This window comes from Choloepus didactylus, chromosome 3, assembly GCF_015220235.1.
Source record: "Choloepus didactylus isolate mChoDid1 chromosome 3, mChoDid1.pri, whole genome shotgun sequence".
In the NCBI taxonomy this organism is placed as follows: Eukaryota; Metazoa; Chordata; class Mammalia; order Pilosa; family Megalonychidae; genus Choloepus; species Choloepus didactylus.
Window position 1 is genome coordinate 184,889,135 of NC_051309.1, and position 23,518 is coordinate 184,912,652.

General features: G+C 39.4%; 1 long non-coding RNA gene across 2 annotated transcripts in view; it reads left to right on the forward strand.

The window, feature by feature from the left end:
• LOC119530018 overlaps window positions 1–23,518 on the forward strand; it is an 84,675-nt gene that overhangs the window by 329 nt on the left and 60,828 nt on the right. The gene's annotated exons all lie outside the window — the stretch shown is intronic.

Consider the following 23,518-nt stretch of genomic DNA (forward strand, 5'->3'; position numbering starts at 1 on the left):
TGCTAAGTACTGTCCTTTCACTAATGACTCTATCTAGGCACTATTCTGAGAAGTCATCAAGGCGACCCAGATGAATTCAAATGTTACTATCTCTAAAAACTGGGCAATTTAGGGTGAGGGTGGAATGCTGATACAGAGTGTTGAAGAATCACTCTGAGGTTCTCCTAAAGTTTTAATGGCTACCTTCCCCTTGGATTTTCTGACTTTTCATTATGGAAGACTTAAGTTGGAAGCCTCTCATTAATCTCTTTGGATCTAGCACCTTGCCCTCCTTTCTGACAGAATAATCCTGCCCCTGGCCACAACTTTTCTCTGTGATTTCTCCCTCTTTGAGTCACTAAAGTAGAATGCACAGAGTTCCATATGAGCACTTGGTAAGAATAAATTTTGAGACAATCTCCTTTTTTTCTTCTGTCTTCTTTTTCTTTTAAATTCAGAACTGGATTCATTCTTTTGGTAAACATTTATTGAATACTCCTGGATGAGTTTTGACACCCTGTAGAGTGGCTCTTTTCCAGACATAAATAGATTGGCCAAGGAGACACTTCTGTTCTTAAGGAGTTCTTGCCAACCAAAGGAAGAGAAAACCCAGCAAAATCTTTATGCCGCCAGCCAAACAACAGAGGGGAATATCAATAAGGCTGCTAGAAACCCAAGGGGCAACGTAGTTCTGGATTCAGACTGCTTGGGTTTAACTTCCACTTGACCACTTAGATGGGCACCTTTGAACAAGTTACTTAACCTCTCTGGGCATCAGCTTATTACATGAGATAATGTGTATTAAGCTAATTAGCACAGTGGCCTGCACATTGTAAAATCACTCAATAAATATTAGCTGGTGTTATGAGTAATAATAATGATTTTAGCAAAATTTAAGGCCTCAGCTTCCAAATATTTTTGGCTAGAGAAACTATTTGGCAGCCTTTTTTTAAGGCGGACTGTGGCCTTAATTAATTCATGTGTGCAATTAAGGACCTTTTGGAGACAGTCCATTCTAAAAAGAGTTGCCCTTGAATATCTCATGGATTAGCTCAAGGGGCCCTAAGTACGTCTAATCAAGGTATACACCTAGGTTTGTGATGACCTGTAGTTGTTAGAGATATTGTTGTTACTGGAAGCTTCAGGTGTTTTTTGTTTTTTTGTTTGTTTCTTTTGGCTCTAACTAGTGTGATTCCGTGAGAAACTTACTGCAAATTTAAGCTTCTTTGTTCTGGGGAACATGCTTGGTGAAAGGAGGTTGAAGCATTCCGGGCCAAGGAAAACACTAAAAGATAGCCTTTGCAATCATCATGTGCAGGTCCATGACTCTTATAATACTTATTTACTGCATATAGGGATTGTTTTCTTTTATTTTTTTTTTTATATTTAAAAATTTTTTTTTTATTTTGAAATAAATTCAAAGTTACATGAATAGTTGCAAAAACAATACTAGCCGCATACACAGAATTCCATCATACCCTGACCCCCTCCCCCGATAGCTCAATCCACCAACTTTAACATGCTGTCACATCACTTTCTTTCCCTCCCTCCCTATCTAACATCCATCATATATTTCTCTGTCTTCTGAATATGTGAGAGTTAGCTGCACACATCCTTGAACATACACTATAATTCACGTATGTAATTCCCATGAACAAGAACATTGTTTTATGTGATTCCATTCAGCACAGCTAAGAAGTATAAGAGATTCAACAATGATACAATGCTTACATTCTATATTTCCTTTTCCTTATGTCTCAACTGTCGTCCCTTTGAGCCACCTGTCCTCTATCCTCCAATCCCATCCAAGTTCATCCTTAGCATTCAATTGTTGTCTAGTTAGACTGTCTTTTTTTTTTTTTTCTTTCTTCAATTGTGGAAACATATATACGGCCTAAATCTTCCCATTCCACCCCTTTCCTAGCCTTCCATTAGTGGGATTAATCACATTTAGAATGATGTTATGCTCTTTCCCACCATCCATTACTAGAAATTTCCCTTCACCTCAAACAGCAACCCTACACTCCTTTCTTGACTTCCCATTGCCCCTTCCCCCATTTCTCTTAACCCAAACTCTACTTTTCATCTCTATGGTTATATTCTCTGATAATTTCTTTGTGTTTACTGTGGGGCTTAAAATTAACCTCTTAAATCCCTATCAATCTTGTTTGTCTTTGATACCACCTTCACTTTAATAGGGCACATAAACCATGTTCCTATACTCCTTCATTCCCCCACCTTTATATAGTTGTCTAAAATTGCGTATTTTACATTGAGTTCAAAACCATTGATTTGTCCTTAGAGTTTGTGTATTTTTTATCATGTAGGAAGTAAATAGTGGAGTTATAGTTCAAAAATTATTGACTTCTATTTGTATTCTATTGTGTTTGGAGAATGTTCTTTGAGTATATTCAATTTTTTTTTTAAATTTAATTTCTTGAGGCTTGTTTTATGTCCCAGTTTATGGTCCCTTCTGGGGAAAGATCTGTGATCACTAGAGAAAAATGAGTGTCCTGGTGATTTGGGATGTAAGGTACTATATATGTCTATTAAAATTCTCTATATCTCTTTCTCCTTTCTTTGCCTCTCTGTTGGTAGGGCTTCCTTTAGAATCTGAAGTAGGGCAGGTCTTTTATTGGCAAAGTCTCTCAGCATTTGTTTGTCTGTGAAAAATTTAAGCTCTCCCTCAAATTTGAAGGAGAGTTTTGCTAGATAAAGTATTCTTGGCTGGAAATTTTTCTCTCAGAATTTTTAATATGTCATGCCACTGCCTTCTTGCCTCCATAGTGGCCACTGAGTAGTCACTACTTAGTCTTACATTGTTTCCTTTGTATGTGGTGAATTGCTTTTCTCTTGCTGCTTTCAGAACTTGCTCCTTCTCTTCAGTATTTGAGAGTCTGATCAGAATATGTCTTGGAGTGGGTTTATTTGGATTTATTCTATTTGGAGTTCACTGGGCATTTATGCTTTGTGTGTTTATATTGTGTAGAAGGTTAGGAAAGTTTTCCCCAACAATTTCTTTGAATACTCTTTCTAGACCTTTACCCTTCTCCTCCCCTTCTGGGACACCAATGAGTCTTAACTTTGGACTTTTTTATTTTATCTATAGTATCCCTGAGATCCATTGTGATTTTTTCAATGTTTTTCTCCATTCTTTCTTTTGTTCTTTCATTTTCTGTTCTGTGGATTTCTAGGACACTGAGATGTTGTTCAGCTTCCTCTAGTCTTGTATTGTGAATGTCCAGAGTCTTTTTAATTTGGCCAACAGTTTCTTTTATTTCCATAAGATCTTCTATTTTTTTATTTACTCTTGCAATGTCTTCTTTTTTTTTTTTTTTAATTAAATTCAGTTTTATTGAAATACATTCGCACACCATACAATCATCCATGGTATACAATCCACTGTCCACAGTATGATAACATAGTTATGCGTTCATCACCACAATCTATCTCTGAACATTTTCCTTACATCAGAAAGAACCAGAACAAGAATAAAAAATAAAAGTGAAAAAAGAACACCCAAATCATCCCCCCATCCCACCCCATTTGTCCTTTAGTTTTTATCCCCATTTTTCTACTCATCCATACACTAGATAAAGGGGGTGTGATCCACAAGGTCTTCACAATCACACTGTCACCCCTTGTAATCTACATTATTATATAATCGTCTTCAGGAGTCCAGACTGCTGGGCTGGAGTTTGGTAGTTTCAGGTATTTACTTCTAGCTATTCTAATACATTAAAGCCTAAAAGGTGTTATCTATATAGTGCATAAGAATGTCCACCAGAGTGACCTCTCGACTCCATTTGAAATCTCTCAGCCACTGAAACTATTTCGTCTCATTTTGCATCCCCCTTTTGGTCAAGAAGATACTCTCAGTCCCACGATGCCGGGTCCACATTCATCCCACGTAGTGGGGAGGGCAGCGAGTTCATCTGTCGAGATGGCTCAGTTAGAGAGAGAGAGGGCCACAACTGAGCAACAGAGATGTACTCGGGGAGACTCTTAGGCACAACTACATGCAAGTTTAGACTCTCCTTTGCGGTAACGAGCTTCATAAGGGTAAGTCCCATGCTTGAGGGCTCAGCACATCAAACCGCCAGTCCCAATGTTTGTGACAACATCAACACCAGTCCAGGTGAGGATGTTCAGCACATCCTCACCTTCCCCCAGATCCTGTCCGAGCTTCTTAATTCTAGTGAAGAATTCCTGCTTATTATAAGGCTATAGAAGATTTCCTTTGACTTTTTCCATTTTTTAGATAGGAGTGGACATATTTTTTTCTTCCATTTATGTAAAAGTACCTTATTCATTTTTTTAGCCAGGTAATTTGGAATGTTGAGATGTATTTAGATATACCCCCCCCTCCATTTACACTGTACAGATGTGCTCTTCATATTAATAATTGCACTGTGTGTTTTCTTAATTTATCATAATGATACCATTATTGCTTATTATAAAAGTCTTTTCTCCCCCCACTCCCAAGTCTAATTGAGGTTGAGACAGACCATAAATGTGATAATATAAATTGCATGCTCAAAGGAAATGGAGTTGGCTTCATAGTGGAGTTTTAATTTAGGATTCGTTCTGGTGATGAAGCCTCTTCCTATGGTACATTACTTTGAGCCCAATATAACTGCATGTTCCCACAGACCCTCATTATGGCTACAGCTTCTCACTGGTTTATTTATTTATTTATTTATTTATTTATTATTTATTTTTAAATTCATTTTTATTAAGATTTATTCATGTACCATGCAGTCATACAAAGCGTACATTCAGTTGTTCACAGTACCATTTATATAGTTGTGTGTTCATCACGAAAATTAATTTTTAAACATTTTCATTACCACATACACAAAAATAATAAGAATAAAAATTAAAGTGAAAAAAAACAATTAAAGTAAAAAGGAACACTGGGTGCCTTTTTTTTTTTTTTTTGCCCCCATTTCTCTACTCATTCATCCATACACTGGACAAAGGGGAGTGTGGTCCATATGGCTTTCCGAATCACATTTTCACCCCTTACAAGCTATGTTTTTTTTTTTTTATCTTCATTTTATTGAGATATGTTCACATACCACGCAGTCATACAAAACAAATCGTACTTTCGATTGTTTACAGTACCATTACATAGTTGTACGTTCATCAACTAAATCAATCCCTGACACCTTCATTAGCACACACAGAAAAATAACAAGAATAATAATTAGAGTGAAAAAGAGCAATTGAAGTAAAAAAGAACACTGGGTACCTTTGTCTGTTTGTTTGCTTCCCCTACTTTTCTGCTCATCCATCCATAAACTAGACAAACTAGAGTGTGGTCCTTATGGCTTTCCCAATCCCATTGTCACCCCTCATAAGCTACATTTTTATACAACTGTCTTCGAGATTCATGGGTTCTGGGTTGTAGTTTGATAGTTTCAGGTATCCACCACCAGCTACCCCAATTCTTTGGAACCTAAAAAGGGTTGTCTAAAGTGTGCGTAAGAGTGCCCACCAGAGTGACCTCTCAGCTCCTTTTGGAATCTCTCTGCCACTGAAGCTTATTTCATTTCCTTTCACATCCCCCTTTTGGTCAAGAAGATGTTCTCCGTCCCACAATGCCGGGTCTACATTCCTCCCCGGGAGTCATATTCTACGTTGCCAGGGAGATTCACTCCCCTGGGTGTCTGATCCCACGTAGGGGGGAGGGCAGTGATTTCACCTTTCAAGTTGGCTTAGCCAGAGAGAGAGGGCCACATCTGAGCAACAAAGAGGCATTCGGGAGGAGACTCTTAGGCACAAATATAGGGAGGCCTAGCCTCTCTTTGCAGCAACCATCTTCCCAAGGGTAAAACTTATGGTAGAGGGCTCAACCCATCAAACCACCAGTCCCCTATGTCTGTGGTCATGTTAGCAACCATGGAGGTGGGGTAGGCGAATACCCCTGCACTCTCCACAGGCTCCTCAAGGGGGCACTACATCTTTTTTTTTTTTCCTTGTTTTTCTTTCTTTCTTTTTTTTTTTTTTAACTTTCCCTTCTTTTTTAAATCAACTGTATGAAAAAAAAAGTTAAAAAGAAAACAAACATACAATAAAAGAACATTTCAAAGAGACCATAACAAGGGAGTAAGAAAAAGACAACTAACCTAAGATAACTGCTTAACTTCCAACATGTTCCTACTTTACCCCAAGAAAGTTACATAATATAGCAACATTTCTGTGAACTTGTTCCTACTATATCCATCAGAATTTAACAGACCCTAGTCATTCCTGGGCATCCCCAGAACGTTAAATAGCTTATCTGTTCTTCTTGGATTATTGTTCCCCCTTCCTTAATTGCTCTCTACTGCTAGTTACCCTACATTCTACATTATAAACCATTTGTTTTACATTTTTCAAAGTTCACATTAGTGGTAGCATATAATATTTCTCTTTTCGTGCCTGGCTTATTTCGCTCAGCATTATGTCTTCAAGGTTCATCCATGTTGTCATATGTTTCACGAGATCGTTCCTTCTTACTGCCGCATAGTATTCCATCGTGTGTATATACCACATTTTATTTATCCACTCATCTGTTGAAGGACATTTGGGTTGTTTCCATCTCTTGGCAATTGTGAATAATGCTGCTATGAACATTGGCGTGCAGATATCTGTTCGTGTCACTGCTTTCCGATCTTCCGGGTATATACCGAGAAGTGCAATCGCTGGATCGAATGGTAGCTCTATATCTAGTTTTCTAAGGAACTGCCAGACTGACTTCCAGAGTGGCTGAACCATTATACAGTCCCACCGACCATGAATAAGAGTTCCAATTTCTCCGCATCCCCTCCAGCATTTGTAGTTTCCTGTTTGTTTAATGGCAGCCATTCTAACCGGTGTTAGATGGTATCTCATTGTGGTTTTAATTTGCATCTCTCTAATAGCTAGTGAAGCTGAACATTTTTTCATGTGTTTCTTGGCCATTTGTATTTCCTCTTCAGAGAACTGTCTTTTCATATCTTTTGCCCATTTTATAATTGGGCTGTCTGTACTATTGTCATTGAGTTGTAGGATTTCTTTGTATATGCAAGATATCAGTCTTTTGTCAGATACATGGTTTCCAAAAATTTTTTCCTGTTGAGTTGGCTGCCTCTTTACCTTTTTGAGAAATTCCTTTGAGGTGCAGAAACTTCTAAGCTTGAGGAGTTCCCATTTATCTATTTTCTCTTTTGTTGCTTGTGCTTTGGGTGTAAAGTCTAGGAAGTGGCCGCCTAATACAAGGTCTTGAAGATGTTTTCCTACATTATCTTCTAGGAGTTTTATGGTACTTTCTTTTATATTGAGATCTTTGGTCCATTTTGAGTTAATTTTTGTGTAGGGGGTGAGGTAGGGGTCCTCTTTCATTCTTTTGGATATGGATATCCAACTCTCCCAGCCCCATTTGTTGAAAAGACCATTATGGCTCAGTTCAGTGACTTTGGGGGCCTTATCAAAGATCAGTCGGCCATAGATCTGAGGGTCTATCTGTGAATTCTCAATTCGATTCCATTGATCTATATGTCTATCTTTGTGCCAGTACCATGCTGTTTTGGCAACTGTGGCTTTATAATAAGCTTCAAAGTCAGGGAGTGTAAGTCCTCCCACTTCGTTTTTCTTTTTTAGAGTGTCTTTAGCAATTCGAGGCATCTTCCCTTTCCAAATAAATTTGATAACTAGCTTTTCCAAGTCTGCAAAGTAGGTTGTTGGAATTTTGATTGGGATTGCATTGAATCTGTAGATGAGTTTGGGTAGAATTGACATCTTAATGACATTTAGCCTTCCTATCCATGAACATGGAATATTTTTCCATCTTTTAAGGTCCCCTTCTATTTCTTTTAGTAGAGTTATGTAGTTTTCTTTGTATAGGTCTTTTACATCTTTGGTTAAGTGTATTCCTAGGTACTTGATTTTTTTTAGTTGCTATTGAAAATGGTATCTTTTTCTTGAGTGTCTCTTCAGTTTGTTCATTTGTAGCATATAGAAACATTACTGACTTATGTGCATTAATCTTGTATCCCGCTACTTTGCTAAATTTGTTTATTAGCTCTAGTAGCTGTATCGTCGATTTCTCAGGGTTTTCTAGATATAAGATCATATCATCTGCAAACAATGACAGTTTTACTTCTTCTTTTCCAATTTGGATGCCTTTTATTTCTTTGTCTTGCCGGATTGCCCTGGCTAGCACTTCCAGCACAATGTTGAATAACAGTGGTGACAGCGGGCATCCTTGTCTTGTTCCTGATCTTAGAGGGAAGGCTTTCAGTCTCTCACCATTGAGTACTATGCTGGCTGTGGGTTTTTCATATATGCTCTTTATCATGTTGAGGAAGTTTCCTTCAATTCCTACCTTTTGAAGTGCTTTTATCAAAAAGGGATGTTGGATTTTGTCAAATGCTTTTTCAGCATCTATTGAGATGATCAATTGATTTTTCCCTTTTGACTTGTTAATGTGTTGTAATACATTGATTGATTTTCTTATGTTGAACCATCCTTGCATGCCTGGAATAAACCCCACTTGGTCATGGTGTATGATTTTTTTAATGTGTCTTTGGATTCGATTTGCAAGTATTTTGTTGAGGATTTTTGCATCTATATTCATTAGGGAGATTGGCCGGTAGTTTTCCTTGTTTGTGGCATCTTTGCCTGGTTTTGGTATTAGATTGATGTTAGCTTCGTAAAATGAGTTAGGTAGTGTTCCATTTTCTTCAATGTTTTGAAAGAGTTTGAGTAAGATTGGTGTCAGTTCTTTCTGGAAAGTTTGGTAGAATTCCCCTGTGAAGCCATCTGGCCCTGGGCATTTATTTGTGGGAAGATTTTTGATGACTGATTTGCTTGTGATGGGTTGGTTGAGGTCTTCTATTTCTTCTCTGGTCAGTCTAGGTTGTTCATATGTTTCCAGGAAATTGTCCATTTCTTCTACATTATCCAGTTTGTTGCCATACAGTTGTTCATAGTATCCTCTTATAATTTTTTCAATTTCTTCAGGATCTGCAGTTATGTCACCTTTTTCATTCATTATTTTGTTTATATGGGTCTTCTCTCTTTTTGATTTTGTCAGTCTAGCTAGGGGCTTGTCAATCTTGTTGATCTTGTCAAAGAACCAACTTTTGGTGATATTTATCCTCTCTATTGTTTTTTTGTTCTCTATGTCATTTATTTCTGCTTTAATCCTTGTTATTTCTTTTCTTTTACTTGGTTTAGGATTGGTTTGCTGTTCATTTTCTAGCTTCTTCAGTTGATCCATTAGTTCTTTGATTTTGGCTCTTTCTTCCTTTTTAATATATGCGTTTAGTGCTATAAATTTCCCCCTTAGCACTGCTTTTGCTGCATCCCATAGGTTTTGGTATGTTGTGTTTTCATTTTCATTCATCTCTATATATTTAGCAATTTATCTTGCTATTTCTTCTTTAACCCACTGATTGTTTAGGAGTGTGTTGTTTAACCTCCAGGTATTTGTGAATTTTCTAAGTCTCTGATGGTTATTGACTTCTAATTGTATTCCATTGTGGTCAGAGAATGTGCTTTGAATAATTTCAATCTTTTTAAATTTATTGAGGCTTGTTTTATGTCCCAGCATATGATCTATTCTGGAGAAAGTTCCGTGAGCACTAGAAAAGTATGTGTATCCTGGTGATTTGGGATGTAATGTCCTGTATATGTCTGTTAAATCTAATTCATTTATCAGATTGTTTAGGTTTTCAATTTCCTTCTTGGTCTTCTGTCTGGTTGATCTATCTATAGGAGAGAATGATGTGTTGAAGTCTCCGACAATTATCGTGGAAACATCAATTGCTTCCTTTAGTTGTGCCAGTGTTTCTCTCATGTATTTTGTGGCACCTTGATTGGGTGCATAGACATTTACGATTGTTATTTCTTCTTGTTGAATTGCCCCTTTTATTAGTATGTAGTGGCCTTCTTTGTCTCTCAAAACATCCCTGCATTTGAAGTCTATTTTATCTGAGATTAATATTGCTACACCTGCTTTCTTTTGGCTGTAGCTTGCATGAAATATTTTTTTCCATCCTTTCACTTCAAGTTTCTTTGTGTCCCTGTGTCTAAGATGAGTCTCTTGTATGCAGCATATTGATGGTTCATTTTTTTGGATCCATTCTGCGAATCTATATCTTTTAATTGGGGAGTTTAATCCATTTACATTCAACGTTATAACCGTGAAGGCATTTCTTGAATGAGCCATCTTATCCTTTGGTTTATGTTTGTTATATTTTTCCCCTCTGTCTATTAATATCCTTTATTGTACCCATACCGAATCTCTTTAGTACTGAACCTTTCTCCAAGTCTCTCTGTCCTTTGTTTGTTTCTCTGTCTGTAGGGCTCCCTTTAGTATCTCCAGTAGGGCAGGTCTCTTGTTAGCAAAGTCTCTCAGTATTTGTTTGTCTATGAAAAATTTAAACTCTCCCTCAAATTTGAAGGAGAGCTTTTCTGGATAAAGTATTCTTGGCTGGAAATTTTTCTCACTCAGAATTTTAAATATATCGTGCCACTGCCTTCTCGCCTCCATGGTGGCTGCTGAGTAGTCACTACTTAGTCTTATGCTGTTTCCTTTGTATGTGGTGAATTGCTTTTCTCTTGCTGCTTTCAGAACTTGCTCCTTCTCTTCTGTGTTTGACAGTGTGATCAGTATATGTCTCGGAGTGGGTTTATTTGGATTTATTCTATTTGGAGTTCGCTGAGCATTTATGATTTGTGTATTTATGTTGTTTAGAAGATTTGGGAAGTTTTCCCCAACAATTTCTTTGAATACTCTTCCTAGCCCTTTACCCTTTTCTTCCCCTTCTGAGACACCAATGAGTCTTATATTGGGCGTTTCATATTATCTATCATATCCCTGAGGTCCATTTTGATTTTTTCAATTTTTTTCCCCATTCTTTCTTTTATGCTTTCATTTTCCATTCTGTCATCTTCGAGGTCACTGATTCGTTGTTCAACTTCCTCTAGTCTTGTACTATGAGTGTCCAGAATCTTTTTAATTTGGTCAACAGTTTCTTTAATTTCCATAAGATCATCCATTTTTTTATTTAGTCTTGCAGTGTCTTCTTTATGCTCTTCTAGGGTCTTCTTGGTTTCCTTTGTATCCCGTACTATGGTCTCATTGTTCATCTTTAGTTCTTTGAGTAGCTGCTCTAGGTGCTGTGTCTCTTCTGGTCTTTTGATTTGGGTGCTTGGGCTTGGGTTATCCATATCGTCTGGTTTTTTCATATGCTTTATAATTTTCTGTTGTTTTTGGCCTCGTGGCATTTGCTGAACTTGATAGGGTTCTTTTAGGATTTGTAGACCTATTGAAGTCCTTATCTCTAATTTATCAGATCTACAGCTTCGTGGAGTACACTTTCTCTAACTAACCAGCAGGTGGCGTCCACGAGCCACCTGTTCTCCTCAAGCCAGTTCTCCCCTGCTTAGCCTTTTTGGCGAGTGGGGGAGTGAGTCTTGTGGGGTCCAATTGGTGTACCAAGCTTGCGTGTGTAGTTGGTGTTGCCTGCCCTGTATATGGGGCGTGTTTCTGGGCAGTCAGGGAGGGGGGGTGGCCCTAACAATCAAATCTCCCTGGTGATCCTAGAGTTTTAAAGCTGCTGCAATAGTCTAATCCTTCAGTTCAGTCCTGCCACAGTTTGTCTCTGCCACTGACCCACAAGTCCTTGGTATTGGTGTATGGCTCCTGAGACTTGCAAGTGGGCCCCTCTTCCAGGCCGTGCACCCCGGGTCCTCTGTTGAGGGATGACTGTGCTATGTCACAGGTGAGTGCCGTCCCCCCAGGGCAGTTCTGGGCTGCTGGGCTGTGTAGGGAGGCTCCCAGTCTGCTGAAATGATGGCTGAATGGGGCTTTGTTAATTCACACTGCTCCACCTTCCCAACTCTGGGACAATCAGCTGAGGTTGCAGGGAAGGCTAATGTCCACGCCCAGTTTTGTGGTGTGTGCCTGTGATTTGAAGCACTTCCGTCACACTGGGTTGTCTGGGGCAGCTCTGGGCTATGGGGCTGGCGATGGGCAGGAGTGTTTCCTGTCCACCAGGATGATGGCTGTGAGCAGACACCCCCCTTTTCTTGGGAAGTTGTGGTGTTTAGTGAATTTTCTCAGCCACTGGATTATTGCCTTTTGTCTCAGAGCTCTCTTAGTTCTGCTCTTGACTTGACCTGCCCAAATTGCAATTCTTTGAAGCTTTCTGTATTGGGCTTCTTAGAGTAATTGTTTTAGAAAAAGAAAAAAGGATAAAAAAAAAAAAAAGGGCCCTCCTCAGAGATCTAATGGGTTATTGAAATGCTAAGAGACAAAGCAACCAGGGCCATAAGGAAAGGTCCACAGGGCAGAGAGATCAGCTTTTCTTCGGGATTTGCATATGTGCCTCAGTGCCTGAGCTCTGCCCTTCCCCTTTCTATGTTCACCAGAACTCCAAAAATCCTCCGCTTTTATTTTGGAGTTTTTCGTGTTGTTTTTTTTATATGCCTGTCTCCTCTCTGCTGGGCTGGCTGCTCTCAGATTCTCTGGTGTCTGCTCTCAGTCTATCTATGGTTGGAGTTTGGATCAGTAGAATGAGTTTCCGATAAGGGCTGCCGCTGCAGTTCTCCCTTCTCCTTCCCGAAGCTGACAGCCTGTCCTCCCATGGGACTGAGCCTCGCAGGGAGGGTCGCGGGTCCCCTGGCCGCAAAAACTTACAGATTTCGCTGATCTTAGCAGTTCCACGTTTTCATGAGTGTTGTATGAAGTATGCCCAAAGTCAGATTGCTCTGTGGTGTCCAGTCCACGCAGTTCCTGGCTTTCTACCTACTTTCCTGGAGGAGTAACTAAAACATACAGCTCACCAGTCCGCCATCTTGCCCCGCCTCCGCAATGTCTTCTTTATGCTCTTCTAGGGTCTTTTTTATGGTGCTTATATCCTGGGCCATGGTCCTCTTGATGTCCTTTAAATCCTTTGCCATGTTTTTGTTCTTTGATTGTAGTTCTTTAATTAAATTTGTGAGGTAAATGTTTCTTCCGAAATCTTGACTTGTGTGTTTGGAGCTGGATTCTCCATATCATCTGGTTTTATCATATGCATTAAGATTTTCTGTTGTTTTTGGCCTCTTGGCATTTGTTTTGCTTGATAGGGTTCTTTCAAGTTGTATCAAAAAAAAGGGATATTGATCTAATTTTTCAGAGACACAGTTTGGTGATGTACACTTTCTCTGTGTAACCAGCAGATGGCGTCTGTGAACCACCTATATCCCTCCAGTCAGTTCTCAACCTTTTTTCCCCCGTAGTGAGGGGAAATGATTCTTGTGTGTTCAGTTGGAGAGCTCAGCCTGGGCGCGCCGCTGGAGTCGCCCGCCCTGAATGTGGGGCACGCGCACGGGTGGCCAGGGAGGAATGGCAGCTCGCTCTTGGTGTCCCATAAACCACCGGAGTTAGTGTAGCACCCCTGGGTTCTCCGAGCGGATCCTCCCTCCCAGCCGCGATCCTCCCTCAGCCGAGGGGGATGCCGTGCTACATTCTCACTGTGCGCTGTCCCTCTAGGGAAGCCCTGGGCCGCTTGGCTCTGCCGTGGGGCTCTCAGCTCATTTCAGAATGCAGAATGTGTGAGGCTGTCCCTACTGCAATGCCCTGTGGGCTGAGAGCAGCTGAGGTTTTCTCCACAGAGAGCGAGCGAGAGACAGAATATTTCCCCTGATTCTCCCAAGGTCAGTTGTCACCAAAAGCCTCTGTCTGCTTGTTGAGGATTCGCTGTCTGTATTGAGCAGTTATTATTACAAGCTCTCTTGGAGCTGGGCTGAGAAAGTGCATAGCGCGGCTTCTGTGAGGGAGGGGCTCCCGGCTCTAGGTTCTTGGCTCTCAACGTGGGTCCGCAATTTTACTTACAGATTTTGTGCTGTGATCTTGGGCATTCCTCCCAATTCATGTTGGTGGATGTTGAGTGTACAGTCACGTTTGTCTCCCCGCTGTTATTCCAGGTTATTTACTGGTTTTCTGTTCATTTATGAATTGTTCTGGGGGAGACTAAGTCTTCCACTTCTTTCTACGCCGCCATCTTCCCAGAATCAGGGATTGTTTTTTAAATGCAGAACTAATTGTTTTTTCCTGTTCAATCAATGGTAACACACAAGGAACCAAAACTAAAGAGATTTATGGTAATCAATTCTATAAGACTCAGGCTATCTCAACCCTTAAAAAATGCTGATAGAAAAGATGGTTGGGAGTGCTGACTTTAACCTGGGTATTGATTCATACCAGCTAGAGAAGCAGAAAAGTTGTCCATCAAAGCAGACTAATGGATGGAGGGGTACATATGGGGTTATGATTAGAAATTTAAGGCAGAAAAAAATGGTCACAATGGTGGGAAAGGGACAGCTAATGATTAGGTTGGGGAGAGCTTACCTGTCAATCAGAAGCTGAAAATTGAAGATAAAATTGATTTCCAGAAAAACAAAAGAAGACTAGACTTTGGATTTATCAGGTGCAGTGGAAGAAGGAGTTCTTTTGAAGAATTAAGTAAAATGAGCAATGTTCACAACTCAGTGCTGCCTTTTTAAAGACTTGACTTGTAGTACCTGGGAATAGAATTAAAGGAGCCAGAGCCTTTGAATTCAGTCATTCTCTAGATATTTATCAAATGCTTAGGTGCTAGGAACTGTAATAATTCAAATGGATAATGGAGGCAGTCACTTCTCTTGAAGAGCAAGGGTTTGTATTTTGAGGAGCGTGATGGTTAATTTCATGTGCTAACTTGGCTAGGCTATGGTGTCCAGGTATTTGGTCAGGCAAGCACTGGCCTGATTGTTACCATGAGGATATTTTGTAGGTGTATTTACTTTGTTAGTTAGTTGATTGTATCCATGGCTGATTGCATTTACAATCAATAAAGGAGATTGCCCTCAGCAATGTGGGGAGTCTCCTCATCTGATTAGTTGGAGGCCTTAAAAGCCAGAGCAGAACTGAGGACTTCAAAAAGAAGAATTTCTGCCTCTTTTTCAGCCAGCCAACTTCCCCTGAGGGATTTGGACTCAACCTCAGCCTCACCTTTATTGGAGTGTCCAGTTCATAGTCATATGAGCCAATATCTTATAATAAATTTCTTATAATAAATAAATATAATAAATTTCTTTATATATATCTCCTGTCAGTTCTGTTTCTCTGAAGAACCCTAGCTGAACACAGGCTACTTGTACTCCACTACTTTTACTTAAAACTTAGAAGTCACTCATGTGAAGACTTGTTCATCACTTGACAGATTTTTCACAGAGCCTTTTCTATAATCTGTGAGGGGGTCCAGATTCAGAATACCAAGTTTGTTCAAAGAAATTTTGCCCGATTTTCTAATTTGCATGCTTTGGGACTGAATTGGTTTTGGGTGGTGAATGGCAATGGAAAATGTGTTTGTATATTGGGAGGTGGGTGGGGAAGTGTATTATTATCTATTGCTATGTAACAAATTATCTTCCAATATAGCAGCTTAAAACATCAAACATTTATCTCATAATTCCTGTGGGTCAGGCACCCAGGAGCAGTTTAACTGGTGGTTTTGGCTCAGGGTGTCTCGAGAAGTTCCAGTTAAGATGCTGACCAGGGCTGCAGGCATCTGAATGCTTGACTGGGACACGAAGATTTGCTTCCAAAGTGACCCACTTACCTGACTACTGACAGAGGACCTCAGTTCCTTGCAGTCCATTGAGGACTCAGTTCTTTCCATGTGAACCTCTTCATAAGGCTGCTTGAGTGTCCTCACGATGTAGACAAGCTGCTTTTCCCCAGAACGAGTGATCTAAGAGCAAAAGGAGGAAGCCTGGGTGCCTTTTATGACAGTCTTAGAAGTCTCACACCATCACTTCTGCAATATTCTCTTAATTGGAACCATTAAATTTAGTCCACTCTCAAGGGAAGGGGAGACATTTCATAAATTTGTGGACCTTTTAAAAGATCATCACAGGGTAGGGTCCTTTGCGTGAGGATGCAATGAGATATCTGTGGGGCAAGACAGTTGAGAATATTATAAAAAGAGGAGCTAAAAGTGTATCAAAGAAAGATAAAGAACAGAGTGATGAAATAAAGGAGCTGATGGATAAGGAGAAAGTAGAGGTTTCTGTGGACTGGAGGGACCCAGGAAGTTGAAGAACCCAGTGGTGAGAGTCCTAACCAAGTGGTCTGGAAAGACGGGAGATTGTGGGCAGAATGTGAGCTGTCTGAATTAGTGGTATCAGAGATTGAATGCTCCCAAGTGATGGCAAGTTTCATGGTGTGTCTGTGGAGTGGTAGCAAAAGTGATGGAAGGGATGAAGAAGTAGTTTGCCTACATGGACAGTAAAGACATCCAGGATGATAGCAGGACTTGGCATGGAAGGAAAGCTGTGAATTTGGAGGTTGGTGTATGACAATGGCAGGAAATGTACAGGTGGAGGATACATGGAGACGGGGGCATAGCCAAACAGCATAAGCCTCCTGGCTGAGGTGTTCTATGTAAAAGAAGGGTACCCAAAGAATTTAGGTGGCCAGAGAAACAGAAGTGGCAGGTTCCTGCCTTTCACACATTACAGATCACCTAGAAACTGCATTACCCAAACTTCTTTGCAGCTAGGTGTGGCTATGTGACTAAATTCTTACCAATTAAATGTGGATGGAGATGTGTACAACTCTGCTGTACTTTCTTAAGAGAAAACTGCTGTCCCTAAACTTTTTTCCCCTTTCCTCTAAACTTGGAAATGGAAGTGGCTGTAACCCAGCTTCAAGCCTACAAATGAGGACAGCTCTTTAGAGTGCATCAGAGCAACAGGATGGAAGAACTGACATCTCCAAAGGATGTAGGATACAGAAGTATCCCACCAACCTAGACAGGCTGAAATATTGTATGAGAGAGATATGAATATCTATTGTCTGTTTTTTTCCTTCTTAAAGCCATTATTATCACAGATTAGCCTTTGCTCCAAATTATAGAAGAGAGTTTAGAAAAGGATAAAAATATTTGATCCTTTCTCTGTACCTGCCTTGAAAAGAATGCCTTTTCCCTTGGAGAAAGAAGGCTATACCCTATTGAAGCTGGAAAATTTATTCACTCTCTCATAGTAAGAAATTCTCTCTAATCTGCCCCAAAAGTGAACTTTAACACGGGATGCTTATAATGAGAATCTTCAGTGGCAGTTCTCTATGATGTTTTGCAGTTAGTTGTTAAGGGGACATGTGCAAAGACTGTAAATATCTAATTCTGTTGTGCTTTGACTAATCCAAGTGATAACATGATTTATTCCTACAACCTTTCAATATTCTTCCACTGAAAAATGGGAGGAGGAAGGAAGTGAAGAATGAGCCCTTTGGAATCTAGATGGAACTGACTCCATATCATGTTTGGCAGCACATTAAGGGTCAATTAGCAGAGAACTTGGGTGGGGGAGGCTGGAACTTGGGTCCAGAGAAAAAAAGATCCCTGGTACCATCCTGTGAAGCTCCTTTACTATCAGCTACTACAAGGTGTTCATCAACTGAACATCAGATCAGAACTCACATTAGGCTCCTCAAATTGTTTCTTGGAGACATCTGAGCAGTTATGGTGTCATCTTGGGGAAGCTCCAAACCCAAGAACACTTTTGAGAAAATTACATCCTTTATAAAAGAAGTGTAAGAGAGAAAACTAAGACAAAGTCTGTATATACATAAACTTGTGGCAAGGGAAGCCACCTCCTGTCACATTTGTTTCAGCAGATGTTCAAAGATGTTAGAAAGTAGAGTATGTTTGGTAGAGTGAAAAGAGGAAATACAACTGAGGCAGTCTCTGATTGGCAAGTGTTCTTTAAAAGTGGGGTTTTTGAAACATTTTTTTTTGATATAGTTAATTTTTAAAAAAATGAGTTAATTAAGAGTTAATGGCAATCAGTGCAATATATGATACTGGAGTGGATCTAAGAATGGAGGAGAAAAGCTCAAAGGGGGCATAAGGAAAAATTGGAACATAGAATTTAAGCTTTATATTCATATTAATTTTCTTGAATTAACTGCAGTTAAGTTAATGACATAAGTTAATATCCTTGTTTGTAGGAAATGTGCATGGAAGTATTATGAGTTCAAGGAGTATGATGTATGCAACCTGTTCTCAAATGTTCAGAAGTTGATAAATGGGTACATAGATAATCGATAGAAAGGTAATAGATATAGTTGAAGGGGGGGAGGGAGGAAGGGAGGAGGGGAGAGAGGAAGGAAGGAAAGAAGGAAGGAAGGAAAGAGAAAGAGAAAGAAAGGTACTGCAAAGGTAGCAAAATGTAAAATTGGCAGATACAGATATCTGGGGATGGGGGGGCATTGGAGTTCTCTGTATGGAATTTGTATTGTATTTCCAACTGTCCTATATGTTTGAAATTATTTCAAAATAAAAATTGAAAAAATGGAGTTTTTAGAAGCAGGGGAGACTTCATAACAGGTCTTCAGATACATTTGACAGTCCTTGGTTGGCTGCAATGGGATAAATGAGCAGTTTGGAGACATTTTGAAAAGTGGAAGGATTGTTCAGTGTTAGGGGTGGAAGGATATTCTGTGACTTTCCATTTCAAGGAACAAATGGGGATCGCTGAGGGGCACAGGGTTACTGTGGGTTACTGTAGGGTTACTGTGGTCCTTATGAGAAGCTGACTGACAGCCATGCCATTGGTCAGGAAGATGCAGAACAGGATACCTTGCTCCGAATGTGACTAAATTGTTTACCCTAAATGCTAGCCAAATAGTTAATTTAGGCTTCTTTGGAAATTGAGTCTCAACTTGATAATAAAGGGCTAATACCCCAACCCCTTAACAATCAGTAATAAGAAGTTTCATTCTTTCGTGCACACCATCATACTTTTCTTGGGGATGTATGACCTGGAGCGAGCAATTATAAATACATCTAGGGTTATGAAACAGAGGCTTAAGACTACCCTAAAACCTCTTCAGATCCTCCAAGATAAGGTAAATAACCTAGCATCCACGGTTTTACAGAATAGTGGGGCTATAGATATTTTGACTGCCCAGCAGGGGGGCACTTCCACCCTGATGCAACAATGGACAATGTTGCTTTTATGTTAATCGATCTGTGACTGTAGGAAACAATTTGAAAATTTTAAAAGATCAAATTAAAGTATTCCATGATATTGGACAGGAACAAACATTTCAATGGACAAATTTATTTCCTGACCATGGTTCATGAGTCAATGGAAGATGGGGATGAATAACACTTTAGATTCATGCTTTTAGTAATAATTATTGGAATACACCTTTTTATTTCTTGTTGTACCAATTGTGTTTGAAAAATTTGTTCAAATTCCTTGTCTCCCACAAGACAAATAATTGCTCTTAAAATAGTGACATAGAAAATGAATTTGAAGTGGGACTATCTCTGGTGGACTGAGACTAAAATTAAACGTAAAATTAACAATAGGCTCCCTGACTCACAAATGGGACCATAACCATAATCCATTTAAACAAATAAGTAAGCCCTTCCGATGGTCTTCAATGTAATTAAACAGCCACCACTCCACATATCCCACTACAATCAAAAAAGGAAAACCAGTGTAAAATTTGAAGGAAAAAAGTGAAACAGCATCCTCTGAACTGCGTGACTCTGAGACCATGTGGCTGTGAGGTAGAGGAGAGATTAATGGCGGTGACCAGAGTGTTTTGGTCAAGTTCCAGATGAAATCATTGGAAAAATGACCAAAAATGGGTGCTGTTAAGTGAAAAATATTGGCTTTTTACTTTGGCATTGCTTGGAGCAACCTTTTTAGTAAGAAGTAACAAGCTTTCTAAAGAGTTAGAAACAAAAGTAGGGACTTGACAAAAAAAAAAATATACCCTGCAAAAGTTTCAGCTTAAACAAGAATTGGAAATGAGCTGGTTTTGGTCCAATAGAAACAATAGGAATAGCCTATCAGAAAGAGCCAAATATACTGTAATAACCAATCTATGATTACTTTTCATTCTGTAAGACCCTCCTTTATAATAAAGAGCCTTACAATTATTACAGCTTCCCCTTTGGAAATCTCTTAATTGCTTTTATGAGCCAATGTAACTGACTAACTATTTTGAGACTCTTACTTTGGTTTGAGTTTTCCCTGCTTGAGCAGTTTCCCTTTCAATAAACCTATTATATTGATTATTATTGGGAATTCAGTTTCTTTTGACAGAACACAACCCTACCAACACCTTGATTTTGGGATTTCTGACCCCCAGAACTTTAGGATAATAAATCTGTGTTGTTTTAAGCCACTAGTTTTTTGGTAATTTATTATAAACGCTATAGGAAACTAATGCAATTATGAACTCATGTGCTTTTATATATGCAATGATTTTACTCAGTAGTAGTCATCACTCTTGATACATCATTGTTTCATGTTTGGCCAATGGGAAGCCTTTCAAGGTGGCTTCTGTGACCTTTTCACATGGCTCCAATTAGTCTTTGAGAGCATCCATGCTTTCTGGTACTACCAAAGGTCCTGGGCTCATCTTGCTATTTCCCACCCCAAAGCCAGAATGTCTTAGAGACATTTCTCTAAGAACTGTGGTTACTTTTTTAAAAAATTTATTTATTTTTTTAATTGAGATTGTTTACATACTACACAATTATCCACAGATTCAAAGTGGACAATCAGTTGCCTACAATACCATCATACAGCTGTGCATCCATCACCACAATTAATTTTTTTCAATTTATAGAACATTTTCATTACTCCAGAAAAGAAATAAAGACAAAAAAAAAAAAAAAAAAAGGAAACTCAAATCCTCCCATACCCCTAACCACTCCCCCTCATTATTGATTCATAGTTTGGTATAGTACATTTATTACTGTTGATGAAAGAATGTTAAAATACTACTAACTGTAGTATATAGTTTGCAATAGTTATATTTTTTTCCTGTATGCCCCTCTATTATTATCTTCAAGTTATAGTGTCATACATTTGTTCTAGCTCATGAGAGAGATTTCTAATATTTGTACAGTTAATCATGAACATTGTCCACCACAAAATTTTATGCATCCCCATCTTTTAACCTCCAACTTTCCTTCTGGTGACATACGTGACTCTGAGCTTACCCTTTCCACCACCTTCATGTACCATTCAGCACTGTTATTCTCACAATGTGCTACCATCACCTCTGTCCATTTCCAAACATTTGAGTTCATCCTAGTTGAACATTCTGCTCATAATAAGCAACCACTCCCCATTCATTAGCCTCATTCTATATCCTGGTAACCTATATTTCATGTCTATGAGTTTACATTTTATAATTAGTTCGTATCAGTGAGAACCTGCAATATATGTCCTTATGTGTCTGTCTTATCTCATTCAATATAGTGCCCTCAAGATTTCTTCATCAACCCATTTTTTTAAGACAGTTTTGTTCACATACCATACATTCTGTCCTAAGTAAACAATCAATAGTTTCCTGTATAGTCACATACTTATGTATTCAGCACCATTGCCACTATCTATATAAGGACATCTCCATTTCTTCCACAAAGAAGGAGGAGGAGTCAAAGAAGGTAGAGAGATGAAAGAAAAAGAAAAAAGAAAGAGAGAGAGAAAAAAACACAAGACATGACAGGTCAGAAGCAATAAAGGAAAGACAGCATTAAACTAAAGTAGAATAAAGAGTCAGACGACATCACCAATGCCAAGAGTCCCATACCATTTCCCAAGTCCCCCCCACCCCATATGCATTTAGCTTTGGTTTATTGCCTTTGTTATTACAGGAAGCATAATACAATGTTTCTGTTAATTATAGTCTCTAGTTTGCATTGATTGTATTTTTCCCCCAATCCCACCCGATTTTTAACCCGTGCAATGTTGACATTCATTTGTTCTCCCTCATATAAAAACACGTTTGTACCTTTTGTCACAATTGTTGAGCACCTAGGTTTCACTGAGTTATACAGTCCCAGTCTTTATCTTTCCTCTTTCCTTCTGGTGTCCTACATGCTCCTAACCTCCCTCTTTCAACCACACTCACAGTCATCTTTGTTCAGTGTACTTACATTGCTGTGCTACTGTCTCCCAAAACTATGTTCCAAACCTCTCACTTCTGTCTTTTCCTTTCTGTCTGTAGTACTTCCTTTAGTGTTTCCTGAGGAGCAGGTATCTTGTTCACGAACTGCCATTTTCTGTTTGTCAGAGAATATTTTAAGCTCTCCCTCATATTTGAAGGACAGTTTTGCCAGATATAGGATTCTTGGTTGGTGGTTTTTCTCTTTTAGTATCTTAAATATATCACACCACTTCCTTCTTGCCTCCATGCTTTCTATTGAGAAATCTACACGTAGTCTTATCAAGCTTCCTTTGTATGTGATGGATCACTTTTCTCTTGCTGCTTTCAGGATTCTCTCTTTGTCTTTGATGTTTGATAATCTGATTATTAAGTGTCTTGGTGTAGGCCTATTCAGATCTCTTCTGGGGTATGCTGTACTTCTTGGATCTGCAATTTTATGTTTTTCATAAGATATGGGAAATTTTCATTGATTATTTCCTCTATTATTGCTTCTGCCCCCTTCTGCCCCATGGTTCTCCTTCTGGGACAACCATAACACATACATTCATGTATTTTGTGTTGTCATTCAATTCCCTGAGATGTTGCTCATATTTTTCCCTATCTGTTCTTTTGTGTGTAGGCTTTCAGGAGTCTTGTTCTCCAGTTCCTGAATGTTTTCTTCTTCCTTTTGAGTTCTGCTGTTGTATTGTCTCCATTGTGTCTTTCATCGCTCGTGTTGTGCCTTTCATTTCCATAGATTCTGCCAGCTGTTTTTTCAAACTTTTGATTTCTAGCTTATGTATGCCCAGTGTTTTCATTAGATGCTTCATCTCTTTTGTCATAGCTTCCCTAAACTTTTTGAATTGACTTAGCATTAATTGTTTCAATTCCTGTATCTGAGTTGAAGTGTAAGTGTGTTCCTTTGGCTGGGCTATAACTCTGTTTCTCTTAGTGTATGTTGTAGTTTTCTGTTGTCTAGGCATCTGGTTTCCTTGGTTACCCCAATCAGGTTTTCCCAGACCAGATAGGGCTCTGGTCTTGGAAAGAGGCAATAGTATCCAGTTTCCCTTGGAAGATTGATAAACCCTGTGAGGCCTCAAGTCACTGTGCTTTTCTGCCCAGCAAGTGGTGCCTGTCAGCCTATAGCTCCAGACTGGTGTAAGGAGGTGTGGCCCATGGCTGTTTTCCCCCAGGCTCTGGGGTCTGGTTCTGAATGGAAGGTGGGTAGTAGAGCTTGACACCACCCCTTTCCTCTTAGGGAAGATACACCCCCTGGGAAGATATCATTTGCATTTGAATAGTCTCTCTGACTCTTCTATCTCTAGTCTGGGTCAGAGTGCTGGGAACTGAAAATGGCTGAGGCTTTCTCCACTGAACCAAAAAAGGGACAGAAAGACCCCTTCAGGGCAAGTCCATGGTCACCCTCAGTTTCACCCATTGACCAGAGATAGCACCTGGTCCTCTGGGCTCCCCTTCTGTCCCAGAGAGGTCCTCCAGCTCTCCAAGGTGAGCTGTCACCAAAAGCCTTTGTCTGCTTCTTGGGGATTCATAGCTTGTACTGAGGAGTCCACGTTT